Genomic DNA, 7,617 nt, shown 5'->3' on the forward strand with positions numbered 1-7,617 from the left:
AAAATGTTTACTGTTGGATATATTCTAAACAGTAGCCATGATTAGTTTCATGATTTTTGTAAGTGTCTGAGTATTTTTAATAAAGCCCTAAATTTACAGAATAATAGAAAACTGAGATAATTAGAAAAGGAGAGAGAGAGAAAGACCCGTACCTGGGCCACTTACCTGTAGCCGGCCCAGCTGGCCAGCCCATCTGGCCGGCCCAGCCCACCTCCTCCCCCTTGTCCTCTTCCTCCTCTGCCAGGAGGACGAACAGAGGCGAGGCGTGGCGCGCGCCCGAGAGGCCTCGGCCACCTCCTGCTTTCCCCCTGGCCACCTCCTGCCTGGTTGCCTCCCTCCTCGACGCCCGGAGACGCCACGCACTCCCCCTCGCCCCCTGCACCTCTCCTCTCTCCCCTTGGACCCATTCCCTCCTCTGCTTCCCTCTCGCGCACACCACCGAGCGGAGCTCGCCGTCATCGTCGCCGTACCCATGGCCACCACCACCCCCTCTCCTCCCCGACGTGCTCCTGAGCTCCGCAGTGCCTCCCTCGACCTCCCCGTCGGCTCACGCGACCGGAGAAGCCCCGAAGCGCCGTCCCGACGCTTTTCCCCTCCTCGGCCACCGAGGACCACCGCTGTCGATTCGCCGCCTCCGACGCCTCCCCGAGCTCCCCGAGACCGCCGACGAACTCCCCGTGAGATCCTCTTCTCTTCCCCTCACTCCCCGCACCTGATTTCGTCCCCTAGCTCCTTCTTCCACCACGGCCGAAGCTCGCCGCCGCCGTGCCTCGTCGCCGTCGTGGCCAGAGCCACTGGAGCTCCCACCTGAGTGCACCATCGTGCTCAGAACGTCTCCACAGGCCCGTAGCACGCCCCAGCTCGCCTTCCTGTGCCCCTAGCTCTCGCTCGTGTCTCGCCCGAACTCCGGCCGCCGCCGCGAGCTCGCTTCCGACGAGCTCGGTCCACCCCAGCTGCTCCCGCTTGCCCCGTTAGATGCGCCACTCCTCCAGCTCCCCGTAGAACCAAACCCCGTCGCAAACCACCGTCTGTAGCACCGTCCCGAGCAACTCCGGCGAGGTCCCGCCGTCGCCGTGGTCGCCGGCGTCACTTGGTGACGTGGCACGTCATTAGCCACTAATGACCCAACCAAACCAACCCCAGTGCCACTGCCATGTGGGCCCCGTAGCGGGTCAAAGCCCAAGTCAACGCGGGATTAGCCCCTGTGTCACTGACATGTGGACCCCACATGTCAGGTTTGACCCGAGCCGGCCCCTGTTGACTTGCTGACGTCATGCCAACGTCATGCTGACGCAGTAATGTTTTCTGGATTTAATTTAATTCTGAAATTCCAGAAAATGCCTAAAACTTCAATAAATCATAGAAAATTAACCGTAACTCCAAATTAAATAATTTATATATGAAAAATTATCAAAAAAATTCAAGGAATCCATCTGTACCATTTTCATGCATGTTAGAACAACTTATAGCTGCTGTATAGCACAAATCAATTAAATGGCATTTGAATAATCACATATGGAGTTTGAATTTGAATCTTGTATTCAAACCAACTTCATTTAATCTGTTGCTAGTTGCATTAGCTCAAAACACATTCATATTGCCATGTCATGAGCATGCATCATATTGTGCATTGCATTGATTGTATTTCTTCCTTGTTGCCGGTATTTGTCCCCTCTCGATAGACATGATACCGATGATGTGATCGTTGACACTGATGAAGACTCAATGTTATCTTCAGAAGTGCCAGGCAAGCAAAACCCCCTTGTTCATTCCGATACAATCCTACTCTCTCGCTCCTGCTCTCTTTTACTGCATTAGGACAACACCGATTCATCTGTTACTTGCTGCGGTAGCTGAACCCCTTTATCCTTTGCATGACCTGTCATTCCCACAGTAAATAGATGAAACTCACTAGCATGAGTAGGAGTTGTTTGAGCCCTGATGTGCCTACTCATTCATGCTTGTTTGTCATGCCTGCTACTGCTTAGAGTTGAGTCAGGTCTGATTCATCCGGGATGAATCAGAGGTGTGTGAACATGTCCTACGGTGTGTGAGCTAAGCGTGTGAACACGATTTGGTAAAGGTAGCGGTGAGAGGCCATGTAGGAGTACATGGTGGGTTGTATCATTGCAGCCGTCCTCAGGAACTGAGTTCTGTGTTTGTGATCCATGATTCAGCTACTACCACGCATTGGGCCCGAAACCAATGGACCCTCTCGGCTTCTTGATCACCCTTTTCCTCTGTCCAGGAGTTGCAAGTAGTTTCTGGTGTTTGTAGTATGCTGGAGGCCGTGGGCAGCGCTGACCGTAGGGGTGGGCTGTGATGCGGTAGGCACGTGGCACGGTGTACCGGGCGCCCGTTTGGTGTCTCGGGAACCCTGTTCACATCGTTTGGGGCTGTGAGCGAAACTCCAGCCGGATCTCCTCATGGATGGAACCCGAATAGGCGATAAACCTGGACTAGAGACTTGAGTGTTTAGGTAGGCCGTGGCCGACACCCACGTTGGGCTTCCGCTTGAAGGTTGCCGAGTACATGTCGTGTAAACGGCGGTAAGTGGTGAGAGCGTGTGTGAAGAAGTACACCCCTGCAGGGTTAATATCATCTATTCAAATAGCCGTGTCCGCGGAAAAGGACTTCTGGGTTGCTTATATCAGTTCATAGACAAGTGAAAGTGGATACTCTAAAATACGCAAGATAAGCGTGAGTGCTATGGATGGCGTTCTCGTAGGGAGATGGGAGCGGATCCATAGTGGTGTATTGATATGGTGAATATGTGGACTCGTGTGCGCCACCTCAAAAGAGTTACATTGCAGTCGTAGTTCAGGATAGCCACCGAGTCAAAGATGGCTTGCTGCAGTTAAACCCCACCATCCCCTTTGTTGATAATGATGCATATGTAGATAGTTCTGATGTAAGTCTTGCTGGGTACATTTGTACTCACGTTTGCCTATTTTATGTTTTTGCAGAGAGACTTCAGTCTCACTAGTAATTCCGCGTGGTCTTCGACGTTTAGCTTGATACCTCAGCTACGATCTTGTGCCCTCGGCAGGATCTGATAGATAGTCTGGCTTCTCAGCCTTTTCATTTATAGATGTCTGTACTCAGACATGATAGCATCCGCTTGTGCTTTGACTTGTATGCTCTGATTGTTGGGTCGTGAGACCCACGTTTGTAATGTCTCGCTCCTCGGAGCCTATTGAATAAACTACCTGAGTCGTAGAGTCATTTTGTGATGCCATGTTGTATTGCACATATCGAGCATATTGTGTGTATGTTATTGAAATGCTTGGTATGTGTGGGATCTGACTATCTAGTTGTTTATCCTTAGTAGCCTCTCTTACCGGGAAATGTCTCCTAGTGTTTCCACCGAGCCATGGTAGCTTGCTACTGCTCCGGAACACTTAGGCTGGCCGGCATGTGTCCTTCTTCGTTCCTGTGTCTGTCCCTTCGGGGAAATGTCACGCGATGAATACCGGAGTCCTGTTAGCCCGCTACAGCCCGGTTCACCGGAGTCCTGCTAGCCCAGTGCTACAGCCTGGATTCACTCGCTGATGACCGACACGTTCGATGCTGGGTCATGGATGCCTGTCCCTGTAAGTTTGTGCCACTTTGGGTTTACGACTAGCCATGTCAGCCCGGGCTCCTTATCATATGGATGCTAGCGACACTGTCATATACGTGTGCCAAAAGGCGCAAACGGTCCCGGGTAAAGGTAAGGCGACACCCGTGGGAATACCGTGCGTGAGGCCGCAAAGTGATATGAAGTGTTACATGCTAGATCTATGTGGCATCGAGTCGGGGTCCTGACAACTAGCTAGAGTGATGATTCCATTGGGCCTGGGCATTTTGAGCTTCATGTACCCGTAATGGGGTATAGCCTGAAAACTCGTGAATGCGTCCTGCCCCAAGAGGGCGTGGTATCCGCTGCTGAACGAGGCCACTTGGAATGTAATTTCTTCGGACCTGTAATTCTCTGGCATGCCGAATACCACATTCAGTGTGATTTTTCCCGTGCATTGTGCCTCCCGTCTAGGGATGATTCCCCTGAAGGTCGTGCTACTTCGCTCAATGTGGCTCTTGTCAATTTCCATCTTGTTAAGGGTTTCCTCATAGATGAGGTTTAGTACGCTTTCGCCGTCCATGAGCACTTTAGTGAGCCTGAAGCCTCCACGATTGGGCTAAGGACCAAAGCAGTTGGTGCTCGAACTGTTGGGAATTGAGGTTCGTCACTGGCATTGTAAGTTATAGCCATGTCGTTCCATGGATTTATTGTTGCCACGTGGCAAACTTCGGCGAGGCTGCGCTGAGCTCGCTTGCGCCTATTATTTGAGGCGAAAGTCTCGAAGACTGTAAATACCGTATTGTTGTCTCCGGCGGGATGTTGCTCTGCTGTATGTTCTATGAGGAGATCCTCGCCGCTCTTTGCTACCTGCCGGAGTATCCAACATGCTCTAAGGCTATGCGTTGGCGTAGTGTCTGGTGTGCTGTGAATCTTGCACGGCCCATTTAGCCATTCTTCCAATACGGTTCCGCGCCTTGTGGCGGGCTTTATTTTTTTGATACTTGAATCGGGTGACTTACGAGAGTTTACCCTTTTAGTTCGGACATAGGATTTGATTAGAGCCGGATTGTCCCAGAAGCTTGTTTGGGTTTTCCAGGCGCTTTCCATCGTGCAGTATTTTTGCACTATGGCCGCTAAGTCAGCAAGTGTACTATGTCACGGCGACTTATAGCGTTGAGAATCCCTTTGTCCTTGCGACAGTCCTTGACCATGTTTATCACAAGGAGGAATCTGGCCCAGTAATGATGTACTGTTTCTTGGGGATCTTGTCTAATACGTGAAAGATTGGATAAATCTGGGTGGGTGGGAGGATTTAAATCCAAATCCCGACCCGATCTGGGACCCAGGGGCAAAGAGGCTTCCGAACTTAACGGCTCAGGTTCTGGGGCGTTGCCCGATCTATTCAGCCCGCCACCCGATTCTGAGTCCGGGGCCTGGGTCATGTCCTCCCGCGAGCGGGTGTTCGGCTCGGAGCTCGGAAATCCAGACATAGTTCGTCCTCAAAGTAGAGGGAGAATTAGGATGATGCTCTTCCACTACTGCTATCTCATGGGTGACCAGTGGAGAATGAATCTCCCTTTGGTCGGGTTTAAGCCCGATCTGGTCATAGTCCGTAGCAACGCCCAGGGCGGCGATGTGATCCAAGAGCTCATTCAGGGAGAAGAGCTCTATTGGGTCCATCTGTTCGGCAAATTCCGAATCAGCGTGGAGGCTATTTTTAATGACCTGAGAAGTCATTGTCGGTGTGACAGTCGATCGGGCGGTCACAACGAAGCCACCCAGCCGGAGAGTTTGGCCTAGAGCCAGGGCTCCCCCGGAGGTGATGTTGTCTTTGACAACAAGACGAGCCATCAAGCCTTATCGCGACGACAGAGTGGAACTCTCAATGAAAGCACCAATGTCAGTGTCAAAACCGGCGGATGTCGGGTAGGGGGGCCCGAACTGTGCGTCTAAGGCTAATGGTAACAGGAGGTTGGGGACACGATGTTTACCCAGGTTCGGGCCCTCTCGATGGAGGTAATACCCTACTTCCTGCTTGATTGATCTTGATGATATGAGTATTACAAGAGTTGATCTACCACGAGATCAGAGAGGCTAAACCCTAGAAGCTAGCCTATGGTATGATTGTTGTTGTCCTACGGACTAAACCCTTCGGTTTATATAGACACCGGAGGGGGACTAGGGTTACACAGGGTCGGTTTACAGAGAAGGAGATCTATACCCGAATCGCCAAGCTTGCCTTCCACGCCAAGGAGAGTCCCATCCGGACACAGGACGAAGTCTTCTATCTTGTATCTTCATAGTCCAACAGTCCGACCAAAGTATATAGTCCGGCTGTTCGGATACCCCCTTATCCAGGACTCCCTCAGAGGGCCCGAGCGGAAGGCAGGGGCAGCCGCCCACTTTGTGCCTCTGGGAGCTGTGATATAGAACCACCTTTGTTGCCATAAATCAGATACCTCCGGAAAGGAACTTTCTGGCCATGAGGCATTAGCGCTTTTGCTTATTATAGCTCCCCCGCACTCCACATGTCGCCCATCGATCACCTTTGGCTTTACATTGAAGGTCTTGAGCCATAGACCAAAGTGTGGGGTGACGTGGAGGAGGGCTTCGCACACGACGATAAACGACGAGATGTGAAGGATGGAATCCGGAGCCAGATCATGAAAATCTAGCCCGTAATAGAACATGAGCCCCCTCACAAAGGGATCAAGACTAAAGCCTAAGCCTCGAAGGAAGTGGGAACAAATACGATGCTCTCGTTGGGTTCGGGAGTGGGGATGACCTGCCCGTGGGCAGGAAGCCTATGTTGGATTTCAGCTGTCAGATACCTGGCCTCCCTGAGCTTCTCGATGTCATCCTCTGTGACAGAGGAGGCCATCCACCGACCTTGAAGGTTGGATCCGGACATGATCGAAGGTGCGAAGCGCTTAAGCCTGAGCTTTGGCTGTTGGAACTCGAGGTGGGGGAAGGAGCAAGCGTGGGAAGAAAGGGACAGGCCTCTGTCCCTCTATAAAGGGGGTGAATATCAAGCGTCCTCGGCGTGACCATTTGGGACTTGCCTAAAATCGGGGAGTCATACCAACAGGCGCAGTTGGGTTACCCATGCCCGTATTGATGAGAATCCTGCGATAAGGGGAACACGATCTCTGCTTCGACAAGACGTGCCAATAAAACCGCCTCGCAACACGAGTAGTGGCAGGCTGGGAAAAACGGTTCGTAACGACCAGGCCACGGCGTGATGTCACGCAAGGAAAAGTTGTCAGCGGATTTGATTTGTGGAATATTATGCTCTCTACGACGGTATGTGGAATTTATTTTGTAGAGCCGGACACGATTCATGTGTTCGAAATTTACCTTGGAGTATTCGGAGATGGAACCCGCCTTGCCATGCCGAAGACAATCTGCGCGTCGGACTCATCGTCACTGAAGCCTGGTTCAGGGGCTACTGAGGGAGTCCTGGATTAGGGGGTACTCGGACAGCCGGACTATATACTTTGGTCGGACTGTTAGATTGTGAAGATACAAAATTAAAGACTTCATCCCGTGTCCGGATGGGACTCTCCTTGGCGTGGAAGGCAAGCTTGGAAACTCGGATATGAAGATCTCCTTCTCTGTAACCGACTCTGTGTAACCCTAGCCCCCTCCGGTGTCTATATAAACCGGAGGGTTTAGTCCGTAGAACAGAAACAACAATCATAATCATAGGCTAGCTTCTAGGGTAGCCTCTACGATCTCGTGGTAGATCAACTATTGTAATACTCATATCATCAAAATCAATCAAGCAGAAAGTAGGGTATTACCTCCATCGAGAGGGCCCGAACCTGGGTAAACATCGTGTCCCCCGCCTCCTATTACCATTAGCCTTAGACGCACAGTTCGGGACCCCCTACCCGAGATCCGCCGGTTTTGACACCGACACTCGTACTCGGCAAAGACGAAAGAACTCGGTAACAACAATCTTTCCAGTAGTGACTAGGGGGATCAATACCATAAGCGCAATCATAACCTAAAGTATTTGCTAACTTTTCAGCTCTCTCTCTCTCTCTCTCTCT

Source organism: Triticum dicoccoides, chromosome 2B, assembly GCF_002162155.2.
Source record: "Triticum dicoccoides isolate Atlit2015 ecotype Zavitan chromosome 2B, WEW_v2.0, whole genome shotgun sequence".
Lineage (NCBI taxonomy): Eukaryota > Viridiplantae > Streptophyta > Magnoliopsida > Poales > Poaceae > Triticum > Triticum dicoccoides.